Source organism: Lactuca saligna, chromosome 3, assembly GCF_052625555.1.
Source record: "Lactuca saligna cultivar CGN05327 chromosome 3, ASM5262555v1, whole genome shotgun sequence".
NCBI lineage: Eukaryota > Viridiplantae > Streptophyta > Magnoliopsida > Asterales > Asteraceae > Lactuca > Lactuca saligna.
This window is the reverse complement of record NC_136419.1, coordinates 162,599,526-162,613,235: the sequence shown is the minus strand read 5'-3', so window position 1 is coordinate 162,613,235 and position 13,710 is coordinate 162,599,526.

Here is a 13,710-nt window from a genome sequence, read left to right as displayed (position 1 = left end):
GAAATGGAGACGAGTACCCATCTCGTCGTGGAACCGCTTCCAGAATCTGGACGTGAATCGAACATCTCGGTCCGACACCACCGATACCGGCACTCCATGACGTGCCACAATCTCCCGCACATAGATATCGGCTAACTTTTCCGCCGATATACTCTCCTGAATCGGAATAAAATGAGCACTCTTCGTCAACCGATCCACTACTACCCATATCGAGTCCACTCCACGTGCGGTCCTGGGGAGTTTGGTGAGAAAATCCATGGTGATATCCTCCCATTTCCACACGGGAATGTCTAACGGCTGCATCTTGCCGTGAGGTCTCTGATGCTCCGCTTTGACCTTCCGACAGGTCAAACATCTCTCAACATACCAAGCGACGTCTCGCTTCATGCAGGGCCACCAATAATCAGGTCGAAGATCTCGATACATCTTCGTCGCTCCTGGGTGGATAGAAAATCGAGACTTATGAGCCTCGTCCATCAATACTTGCCGTACCCCACCCCAGTACGGTACCCATATCCTACCATGAAGCGTCAACAAACCCCGACTGTCATAATCAAATGAAGCTACTCGGCCCACTATCCTCTCACACTTCTGCCTCTCCTCCTTGAGGCCCTCCTTCTGAGCCTCCTTGATCCGCTCCAACAACGGAGTGATCACTGTCATCCTCATACACAGATCTCTGATAGGGGCCGTCGACACCTTGCGGCTCAGGGCGTCGGCCACCACATTGGCCTTCCCTGGATGATAAAGGATCTCACAGTCATAGTCCTTCAGCACGTCTAACCATCTCCTCTGCCTCATGTTCAAACTCGGCTGATCCATAAGATATCGCAAACTCTTGTGATCCGTGTATATAGTACAGCGGACCCCATAAAGGTAATGTCTCCAAATCTTGAGGGCAAAAACAACTGCCCCCAGCTCCAAATCGTGGGTAGGATAATTAGCCTCGTGAGGGTTCAACTGTCTCGAGGCATAAGCTACCACATGGCCTCGCTGCATCAATATTGCTCCCATACCTGTGATCGAAGCATCACAATCGACTACGAAATCCTCTACTCCCTCTGGCAAGGTAAGGATTGGAGCCTCGCACAATCTCTGCTTGAGAGTCTCGAACGCCGCCTGCTGCTCAGGCCCCTAACAAAAAACCACCAACTTCTTGGTTAGTCGGGTGAGCGGCACTGCTATCTTGGAGAAGTCCTGAATAAATCTCCGATAATACCCTGCCAACCCCAGGAAGCTCCGAATCTCAGATGGAGACCTCGGGACCTCCCACTGCATCACGGCCTCAATCTTGGCCGGATCTACCAAAATACCCTTCTGGTTGACGAGATGACCAAGAAACTGCACCTCGCGCAACCAGAACTCACACTTGGAGAACTTTGCGAAAAGTCTCTCCCTCCTCAAAGTCTCCAACACCTCCTGCAGGTGCTACTCGTGCTGCCCCTGTGTCTTGGAATACACCAAGATGTCATCTATAAACACTATCACCGACCTATCCAGCATCGGTCTGCACACGCGGTTCATGAGATCCATGAATGCGGCTGGGGCATTGGTGAGCCCAAATGGCATCACCACGAACTCATAATGACCATACCGGGTCCTGAAAGCAGTCTTCTGTACATCCTCGTCTCTAACCCTCATCTGATGATAACCGGAGCGTAGATCGATCTTGGAGAACCAAGACGCTCCCTGAAGCTGATCAAACAAGTCATCAATCCTCGGAAGTGGGTAACGGTTCTTCACCGTTACTTTGTTCAACTCCCGATAATCAATGCACATACGATGCGACCCATCCTTCTTCCTCACAAATAAGATCGGCGCTCCCCAAGGCGAACTGCTCGGCCGAATGAAACCCTTGTCTAACAGCTCCTGAAGCTGTGTAGACAACTCCTGCATCTCAGGGGGAGCAAGTCGATATGGTGCTTTGGCTATCGGAGCCGCACCAGGAACTAGGTCGATCCTGAACTCAACCTGCCTCTCTGGAGGTATCCCCGGAAAATCCTCGGGAAACACATCCGGGTAGTCACGAACAATAGGAACATCATCAATCGTCGTCTTGCCCTTCTCCCGGGCATCCAAGACGTAAGCTACAAAACCGGCGCAACCCTGCTGAACATAACGCCTCGCCCTTGCGGAGGAACAAAAGGTCGGTCCTCGCTGGGGCCTCTCGCCCTGAATCACTATCTCTCCCCCACTAGGAGTGCGAACCCTCACTAGCTGAAGCTCACAATCAATCACCGCCCCATTGGGGCTCAGCCAATCCATGCCCACAATAACTTTATTCCCACGCAGGGGAATAGGAACCAGGTCCACTGAAAACTGCTCATCAAATATCTGAAGGGAACACCCTCTATGTACTCTGCCGACTCTCACGGTCCTATCATCTGCTATCTCAACCTCTAATGGGCAATCCAGCTTCCCTGGAGCTCTGCTAAATCTCTTGCTAAGCACAAGCGATACAAATGATCGGGTAGCCGAGAACGACCCTAAATAAAACATGTCATCAAGTAATATTCAAACGATATAATAACAATTAAGAGATGGAGGAAAGATACATACCCGTCACCACATCAGGAGTCGCTCGCGCCTCCTCCGCTGTCATCTGAAATGCCCTACTCTTCGCCACTGGCGCATCAGGTCGGCCCTGCAGGCCATCCGTAATCCTCAAGGTGGCAGGGGCAGGTGCAACCACCTTCCCTGCTGCAGCTAAACTGGGATACTGGGACCTTTTATGTCCCTCTGATTGCACTGAAAGCAAATCAGATCTGATGCTATAACCGTAGTAGCAGGGGCCGTACAATCCCTACTCAAATGCCCAGTCCGACTGCACTTGTAGCAGCCGGAACTCCCTGCCTTGCACGCCCCCTCGTGCAATCTCCCACACTTGCCACACCAACCGTGGCTCTGCTGACCCCTGGACCTGTGATCTGAAACCTTGGGCTTTTTGCCCATACTGCCTGAACCCGAAACCGCCTCCGGTTTCCTCTTCTTCTCCATCTCGAGATCAATCTCCCTCTCCCTGGCTCTAGCAATCATATCGTCCAGCATTTTACAACTGGACCGGCTCACAAACATGCGAATGTCACTCCGCAGCATCTCATGATAACGGGCCTTCTTCATCTCCTCATCGGCTGCGTACTGTGGAACAAGAAGAGCCCTCTCCCTGAACTTGGCGGTGATCTCCGCCACTGTCTCGGTAGTCTGGGTAAGGTCCTGAAACTCCCTAGGTAACTGCTGCACCTCAATGACTGGTGCAAACTCCGCCCTGAACCTGGTAGAGAAATCAGCCCAGGTCATGGCATCCAATGCCGCATCATCCCCGATGGCATGTCCGACCTCCTCCCACCAATCCCGTGCCCTGTCCTTCAGAAGACAGGACGCCAATCTGACCTTGTACCCCTCGGGACACCTGCTAGTGCGGAAAGCGTTGGCCACATCCGCCAACTATCTGGTACTCGCTATGGGGTCCCGCGCCCCATGATAGTCTGGAGCCCCGCATGCCCTGAACTCTCTGAACGTAAGTGTGCGCGACCCCATCACGGCCGCCATCTCAGCACGGAAAGTACTCAATCTCTCATCCATCAGCTCTAAAATACCCTCCTTGATCGAACCGAAGATCACAGGGGTCTGCTCCAGTATGATGCGGGTAACCTCAGAAGAAAGGAACTCTCTAGTCTGCTCATCCATCTGCCCGACCTCCGGGCCTGATCCCGATCCTGATCCCCCTCCGGCATCTGAGCTGCCGACTGCTGGTCTCGGACGCAAAACTACCATTCTGAAACATATCATAACAACATCAGAACACTGAAATATCTCAAGGGATCATGACACTGCTACTAGCTTCCTGGTCTTGTCTCGGCCTTCCTTGATTCGAGTACGGATCCTCTGCTTTCAGTAGTACGGGCCCATACTACCTTCCACATCTATCCGTACTTTCCTCAAGAACTGCCTTGACTCCACCAAGTCACTTCTACTACTGCTATTCTCTGCTACTCACATCCTAGGCTTGCCCTAGGGAAACCTCAAGCTCAACATGACTGGTCCTCAGCTGCTGTAGGTCTCCTCATAATGCCAGTTAGCCACCACCTAAACACCATCACATGTGATGAGGATCAGATAATCCTTCAAGTAAAAGATCCGTCCCTACAACGGTTGGACTCAAACAAGAGCTGCACAATAGGGCTAGTTCCAGCACTCTGGGATTATTCAAACCTGATCACATGTTGTGTGACGTGTTCACCTAATGTCTAACTCCCATTACTCAGAACCCCACCAAGCACGAAGCAAGCAGCATTCAGATAAGGGAAACAGACTCAGGCCAAACTATTCTCATAACAAGAAACTGCACTAGCATAGGATGCTAAGCTTCCACTAATAGGCATAACCTAATCAGGTTATCCTACTGCTGTCTACTCAGTACTAGCATGCAATACTCATAAAGCTGTAACACATAAGTAGGCACATAAGGCATTCTCCTAGATCCTTAGTCCTATACTAGCATGTTGTTCTACTGAAACTGAAACTGAACAATTAACTTGTATGGGTAATTTGGGAGTACTTACTCGAGCTCGACTGACCGCATTCACACAGCTCTATCTTATTAAAAACAATTCTTTCTTTATAAGTGCTTTCAAAATTCTTTTTGGTAAAACATTTTTATTTTACTAAAATCTTTTATTTCCCTTAGTTTGAGTTCAGATACACCCGGAAGTGTATCCGAATCCCTCAAACCAGGGCTCTGATACCAACTTGAAACGACCCAAAAATACGACCCAAAAATTTCGTTTTCAATATAATCAAAACCATAATATGAGTATCATAACATAAAAAAAACATACGCGATGTAACCCAAATCATAATAAAATACTGTGCGGGAAACTGTATCATACTATATCAAATCCAAAACAACTAAAACCATCCCCAGGATAAAAGCTAAGCTGTGGTGTGTGCGATGCTATCACCCCGAGCTCTTCCCTTTGCTAGCGGAAGTACCTGAAACCAAAACTGAAACTGTAAGCACGAAGCTTAGTGAGCTCCCTCAAACTACCACATACCATACAATAACATATAAACACATATTGGGCCTCGCCCACTGCATCGGGCCGCAGCCCGGAAACTGCATCGGACCGAAGTCCGGAACTGACTGGGACCTTGTCCCCTGCATCGTACCGATGTTCGGAACTAACTGCATCGGACCGAAGTCCGGAACTAACTGCATCGGACCAAAGTCCGGAACTGACTGGGACCTTGTCCCCTGCATCGGACCGAAGTTCGGAACTAACTGCATCGGACCGAAGTCCGGAACTGATTGACTGAACATGGCATAGCATAACACATCAACTAGCGTGAACACATATACGACATACTACATCGGGCCGTAGCCCGGAACACATAACACTTAACGCATAAAACATAGCACACAATCCTGTTCGAGCCACGAAGGCATCAAACGTACTAGCTACTGCATCGGACCTAAATCCGGAAACTACTGCTAACTGAACGGGTCGGCATTGTGGCCTTAGACCCGTTCCTACTGGAAGGAAACTCACCTCGTAAGCTGGCTGCTGAGTGTGTGGCTCGGGAAGCTAACGGTTGCTGCTCCTGAATCTCCTCGGCTACAAGTCCATAAACACACTCAATCAGATACTAAACACTGCGCTTGGGGTAAAATGACTCTTTTACCCTTGGTCAAAGTCAACTTTCTTTTGGGCTGACTCGCCGAGTTGGGCCGCCCAACTCGTCGAGTCCTACTCTCACTTCTCAGTTCTACACGCTGCTACTCGTCGAGTGTGGCATCGACTCGATGAGTACCCACTTGATCCAAGAACTCAGACAATCTTCATCCGACTCGCCGAGCCGTATGAACAAACTCGACGAGTTGTTCTTGATCTTAAGAAGATTGCCTTGGACTCGCCGAGTTGTATGAACAACTCGCCGAGTCCCTCCATCACTGAGTCTACTCTCAACTCGCTGAGTCCACTCTCTAACTCACTGGATTCACTCGACACTGATAAAAATGAAGGAATCGGGAACTCGCGACCCAACTCGCCGAGTCGTTCTTCCCGACTCGCCGAGTTGCCGCCATGCAACTGATTTTTACTCGATTTTGCTTGAATCCAACACATACCATTGATAGATCTGAGTCCAATAAGCTGCTTTACCACGTAAAGTTTCCAACTTTATGTGTACAACCTCATGAATAAGGGAAATAAGGCTAAAAGATGCACAAAATGGGTAGATCTATGGTTAATATGCAAAGTAACTCCAAAAAGGCAGTAGATCTGGGCTCTACAACACCCAATCATTCAGATCTAAAGATATCTCGACTTATTAAGGCATTCATGCAAACATAAGGCTTGGGACAAACATCAACTAGATCCTAGGAGAGCTCTAATGGAGGTTTAAAGCATATAACAAGAGGGGAAATCTGAAAATACCTCAAATAACTCAGATTTGCCCTTGGATCTTTGCACTACACCTCTTCTCCTTGCTCCTTTCTTCTTCTCCTTCTTCAAACCTTCACAAAATGGCACAAAACACTTAGCTCACACAAGGGTGGATTAGGGTTCTTTCTCATAGTGTTCTCAGGGTGAGGGCGGCGAGAATGGGGCTATAAGGTGACTTAAATAGTGGGCAACCCGGGGATTTAGGGTTTCACCCAGACGGATGGACTCGCCGAGTCAGGGAGATGGACTCGCCGAGTCCGCGGCTCACGCGTGCTCGAAGTCGCGACCTTACTCGGCGAGTCAGGCTATGAACTCGCCGAGTCCCTCTTGCAAAACTTACAACAATTACCACTGAATTAACATACCGGGAATGGGTCGTTACAATTTGGTGTGTGGGAGAGATAAGGTGGGTTGCACCTGATCCTACATCGGCTTGGAAGGAGAACAAAACATCTCCTTATAAGGGGTGTGGATACCTTCCTTATAACAACGCGTTTTAAAGCCGTGACGGCAGCAGATCCCATAAGAACTCTGCAGTTAAGCGTGCTCGGGCGGGAGTAGTACCGGGATGGGTGACCCCCTGGGAAGTCCTCGTGCCGAGTGGCCCAAAGCGGACAATATTGTGATACGTGCCATAGGGGGGTGTTACAAGACGGTGGCTGATTCGACTTGTGAATCAGAGTATATAGCAGCGAGTGAAGCAACGAAGGAGGCGATATGGCTAAAGAACTTCATCGGAGACCTTAGAGTTGTACCAGCTATTAAGGAACCTATAGAGATTTTCTGTGACAACAATAATGCGGTTGCCTTAGCCAAGGAACCAAGAGATCATGGAAGATCCCGATACATTGACAGAAAATATCACTTCATAAGACACAAGATTGAAGAAAGACTCCTTGTGACAAGGAGGATATCGTCGGATGAGAATCCTGCAGATCCCCTTACGAAGGGACTGACGAGGGTTAAGCATTTTCAGCATGCGAGACGCATCGGGCTGAGGGACGATATTAGTTTTACAGATTAGATAGTTTTCCTGAAACTTGTAAAATGTAATCGACGTTTGATGATGAATAAAATTTGTGATTTATTTGGGAGTACTTACTTGAGCTCGGCTGACCGCATGCACACACCTCTATCTTGTTAAAAACAATTCTTTCTTTCTAAGTGCTTTCAAAATTCTTTTGTAAAACATTTTTATTTTACTAAAATCTTTTATTTCCCTTAGTTTGAGTTCAGATACACCCGGAAGTGTATCCGAATCCCTCAAACCAGGGCTCTGATACCAACTTGAAACAACCCAAAAATTTCGTTTTTCGATCTAATAAAAAACCATAATCAGAGTGTCATATAATAAAACCATACGTGATGTATTCCAACATAAATGAATACACTGTGCGGAAACTGTATCATACTACGGCAAATCAAAACAAACTAAATCAATCCCAGGCTAAAAGCTAAAGTTGTGGTGTGTGCGATGCCGTCACCCCGAGCTCTTCCCTTTGCTTGCGGAAGCACCTGAAACCAAAACTGAAACTGTAAGCACGAAGCTTAGTGAGCTCCCCCAAACTACCACATACCATACAATAACATATAAACACATATTGGGCCTTGCCCACTGCATCGGACCGAAGTCCGGAACTGACCGGGACCTTGTCCCCTGCATCGGACCGAAGTCCGGAACTAACTGCATCGGACCGAAGTCCGGAACTGACTGGGACCTTGTCCCCTGCATCGGACCGAAGTCCGGAACTAACTGCATCGGACCGAAGTCTGGAACTAACTGGGACCTTGTCCCCTGCATCGGACCAAAGTCCGGAACTAACTGCATCGGACCAATGTCCGGAACTAACTGCATCGGACCGAAGTCCGGAATCGACTGCATCGGACCAATGTCCGGAACTAACTGACTGAACATGGCATAGCATAACACATCAACTAGCATAAACACATATACGGCATACTACATCGGGCCGTAGCCCGGAACACATAATACTTAACGCATAAAACATAGCACACAAATCCTGTTCGAGCCACGAAGGCATCGAACATACTAGCTACTGCATCGGACCTAAATCCGGAAACTACTGCTAACTGAACGGGCCGGCATTGTGGCCTTAGACCCGTTCCTACTGGAAGGAAACTCACCTCGTAAGCTGGCTGCTGAGTGTGTGGCTCGGGAAGCTAACGGCTGCTGCTCCTGAATTTCCTCGGCTACAAGTCCATAAACACACTCAATCAAATACTAAACACTGCACTTGGGGTAAAATGACTCTTTTACCCTTGGTCAAAGTTACTCTCATTTGGACTGACTCGCCAAGTTGGGCCACCCAACTCGCCGAGTCCTACTCTCACTTTTCACTCTTACTCGCTGCTACTCGTCGAGTCTGGCATCGACTCGACGAGTACCCTCTTGATCCAAGAACTCAGACAATCTTCATCCGACTCGCCGAGCCGGATGAACAAACTCGACGAGTTGTTCTTGATCTTAAGGAGATTGCCTTGGACTCGCCGAGTTGATGAACAACTCGCCGAGTCCCTCCATCACTGAGTTTACCCTCAACTCGCTGAGTCCACTCTCTAGCTCACTGGGTTCACTCAACACTGGTAAAAATGAAGGAATCGGGAACTCGCGACCCAACTCGCCGAGTCGTTCTTCCCGACTCGCCGAGTTGCCGCCATGCAACTGATTTTTACTCGATTTTGTTTGAATCCAACACATACAATTGATAGATCTGGGTCCAATAAGCTGATTTACCACGTAAAGTTTCCAACTTTACGTGTACAACCTCATGAATAAGGGAAATAAGGCTAAAAGATTCACAAAATGGGTAGATCTATGGTTAATATGCAAAGTAACTCCAAAAAGACAGTAGATCTGGGCTCTATAACACCCCATCATTCAGATCCAAAGATATTTCGACTTATTAAGACATTCATGCAAACATAAGGCTTGGAACAAGCATCAACTAGCTCTTAGGAGAGCTCTAATGGAAGTGTAAAGCATATAACAAGAAGGAAACTCCGAAAATACCTCAATTAACTCAGATTTTCCCTTGGATCCTTGCACTACAACTCTTCTCCTTGCTTCTTTCTTCTTCTCCTTCTTCACACCTTCACAAAATGGCACCAAAACACTTATAAGCTCTCAAGGGAGGATTAGGGTTCTCTCACTGTGTTCTCAGGGTGAGGGAGGCGAGAATGGGGGCTATAAGGTGGTTTAAATAGTGGGCAACCCCGGGAATTTAGGGTTTCACCCAGACGGATGGACTCGCCGAGTCAGGGATATGGACTCGCCGAGTCCCCGGCTCACGCGTGCTCGAAGTCGCGACCCTACTTGGCGAGTCAGGCTAGAACTTGCCGAGTCCCTCTTGAAAACTTACAACAATTACCAATGAATTAACGTACCGGGAACGGGTCGTTACACACTTCCATTCAGGAATCTCTAGCGGTTGCAGCTTACCGTGCGGTCGCTGGTGCTCGGCCTTGACCTGCCAACAAGTCAAGCACCTCTCGACAAACCAAGCGACATCCCTTTTCATACATGGCCACCAATACTCCTTCTTGAGATCCAAATACATTTTCGTAGCGCTAGGATGAATCGAGAATTTCGATCGATGCGCTTCCTCCATCAAAATAGTGCGCGCACCGCCCACAAACGGCACCCAAATCCGACCCTGAATAGTCATAAGCCCTTGACCATCCGTGACAAATCCTGATACCTGACCTACCACCCGCTCCTTCTTCTGATGTTCTAGCTTTGCCGCCTCCACCTGAGCTCCTCGAATAATGTCCAGAATCGGGGTCAATACTGTCAATCTCATCCAAATATCTCGGATCGGGGCGCTATCCGCCCTACGGCTCAACGCGTCGGCTACCACATTAGCCTTGCCCGGGTGATACAGGATCTCACAATCGTAATCCTTCACCACATCCAACCATCTTCTCTGTCGCATATTCAGGTTTGGCTGATCCATCAAGTACTTCAAGCTCTTATGGTCCGTGTAAATCGTACACCGAACCCCGTACAAATAGTGTCGCCAGATCTTGAGGGCAAACACCACCGCCCCCAATTCTAGGTCGTGCGTGGGATATCTCGACTCATGAGGCTTTAACTGCCTCGAAGCGTACACTATCACATGAACCCTCTGCATAAGCACCACCCCCAAACCCGATATAGAGGCATCACAGTATACCACAAAATCCTCCATCCCTTCCGGGAGTGCAAGCACTGGAGCCTCGCACAATTTCTGACGAAGCGTCTCGAATGAGGACTGCTGCTCTTGTCCCCATGAAAATGTAACACCCTTCCGGGTCATCCTAGTAAGTGGCACAGCGATCTTGGAGAAATCCATGATAAATCTGCGATAATATCCAGCCAAACCCAGAAAACTCCTGATCTCGGTGGGCGATCTCGGCACCTCCCACCTCAACACCGCCTCAATCTTGGCCGGGTCGACCAATATCCCTTTCTGGTTCACAAGATGCCCGAGGAACTAGACCTCTCGTTACCAGAAATCACTCTTGGAGAACTTGGCATACAGTCTCTTGGATCTCAAAACCCCAAGAATCTCCCTCAAATGTTCCTCATGCTGGTCCCTAGTCCTCGAATACACCAAAATATCATCGATGAATACGATCACCGACCGATCCAGCATCGGTCGGCACACCCGGTTCATGAGATCCATGAATGCGGCCGGGGCATTGGTGAGCCCAAAAGGCATCACCACAAACTCAAAATGTCCGTAACGAGTCTTGAAAGCAGTCTTTTGGATATCCTCCTCGCGAACCCTCATCTGATGATATCCCGACCTCAAGTCAATCTTGGAAAACCAAGATGCCCCCTGCAACTGATCGAACAGATCGTCGATCCTAGGTAACGGATATCGGTTCTTAACCGTCAACTTGTTCAACTCCCGATAATCGATACACATCCGATGTGAACCATCCTTTTTCTTGACGAACAAAATCGGCTCTCCCCAAGGCGAGCTACTCGGTCGAATGAATCCCTTTCCCAACAGCTCCTGAAGCTGCGAGGACAATTCCTGCATTTCTGGCGGAGCGAGACGATAAGGCGCCTTGGTGATGGGCGCCGCTCTCGGAACCAAATCGATATGAAACTCCACTTGCCTCTCCGGAGGCACACCTGGTAAGTCTTCAGGGAACACATCCGAAAACCCGCATACAACCGGAACGTCATCAATCGCATTGGGCCTCTCCGCGGTCACACGAGTATCCATCACATAGGCTATGAATCCATCACAGCCTTGCTGCAAACTTTGCCTTGCCCTGGCAGCCGAACAAAACGCCAACCCACACCGGGTCCCCTCGCCATAAACCGTGAGCACTCCCCCACTAGGGTCTCGAATCATCACCAGCTGTCTCTCGCAGTCAATGACTACTCCAAACTTGCTCAACCAATCCATGCCCACGATAACGCAAACATCCCCCATAGCTATAGGGACCAAGTCTATAGGAAACTCGACCCCAAAAATCTCAAGCACGCATCCTCGAATCACCTCGGTGGTGTATACCGCTTTCTCATTTTCTATAGCAACTCGCAGGGGACGACTCATCGCTTCCTGATCGATACCGATATGCTGGCTAAAAGCCAACGAGACAAAAGACCGACTCGCACTCGAGTCGAACAATACCAAAGCAGGCACATGATTCACAAGAAAAGTACCTACGCATATAATAATATAAGCACAATATCTCAGTATAAATGTAAATACATAAAAGAGTACATACCGGCCACGACATCAGGCGCCACGCGGACCTCCTCCGCAGTCAAATGGAAACCTCTCCCACGAGCCTTCGGAGCCTCGGCCTTCACTAGCCGAACCTCGGGAACCCTGGCAGCAGGCGTAGATCCCTGGCAAAGCTGGGAGCACTCGGCCTTCCGATGGCCAGTCTGGTTGCAATGGAAGCAAACCATGAATCCCTTGGGGCAATCTCTAGCAATGTGCCCCTCCTTGCCACACTTGTAGCAAGCACCCGATCGACATGCCCCCTCGTGACCCTTGCCGTACTTCCCGCAAGTGCGGCTCTTCTGACCTCCGGATCTCAAATCAGTGGACTTGATCCGCTTGGCTTTCCGGTTGAGACTGAGCCGGCCGCCGATCCACCCGTTGAGAATCGGCCTCCTCCCTGGCCTGGGTCTCCAACTCGATCTCACGCTTCCAGGCATTCGCCTGAAGCTCAGCAAAAGTCTGATATGACGAGTTCGATACGAACTCCCGGATATCCCTCCTCAGCACTCCCAAATACCGACTCATCCGAGCCTGCTCGGGGCAGAACATCGCCCTCTCATGAAACTTCCGTGTGATCACCGTAACAGAATCATTACCCTGCTTGAGGGTCAAGAACTCCTGAACCAACCGTTCCCTCTCCAACGGGGGAACATACTCGTCTCTGAACATATCAGTAAACCTCTCCCAAGTCACAGCTGAGACCTCTGCTAGAGTAAAGTTCGCCGTCACGAACTTCCACCAATCCTTTGCTCCCAGGCGGAGCTGGTTCAGGGCGAACCGAACCCTCAGATGCTCCGGACATGAACAAGTATAGAAGCATCGCTTGATATCAGCAATCCATCTCATCGCAGCAATCGGGTCCTGCGTCCCGTCAAGCTCTGGTGGCTTCGTGTTGCTGAATTCCCGGAACAACAACGAGTCACCCCCCTGTGGTCTGGCAGCAGCCACAGCTGTGGTAGCTGCATCAGCAGCAGCCTCAGTCAATGCGGCGTACCGCTCATCAAATGTCTCCATTAGCGTGGTCTTAATAGACCCAAACATCTCCGGAATCTCGGCCCGGATCGCTGTAACTACCTCCTCATGAATCATCTGACGAAGCTCCTCGTCAGTCACACCACTCGTACCAGGTCAGTGTCGTGGTCCAACCATGATGTCTCTGAAATACAACATAAAAATATCAGAGACTCTATTGGACGTAATCGCACTCGATAACGCAGTCCTACTCAGTCTCTGATACCCAGGGATTCTTACTTGGGCTGCCCACTGACCCGGTGTCCTTGGTAGTACGGGCCCAATACTACTAATTACACCGCGTTGGTATTCACCCCAAGTCCTCCTCCCCAAACCCCGAATCCTGAGTACTCTATTCTTGCCATACACTAGTTACCCACTCGCTCTCAAGCACCTCATAGAAGCAGGTTTCCCTAGACTAAGGCATCACAAAATCAGGCCACTCTAGTCTTAATATGTATACCTAGTCTACTAGCATGTGTATCATATCATATCATATCTCA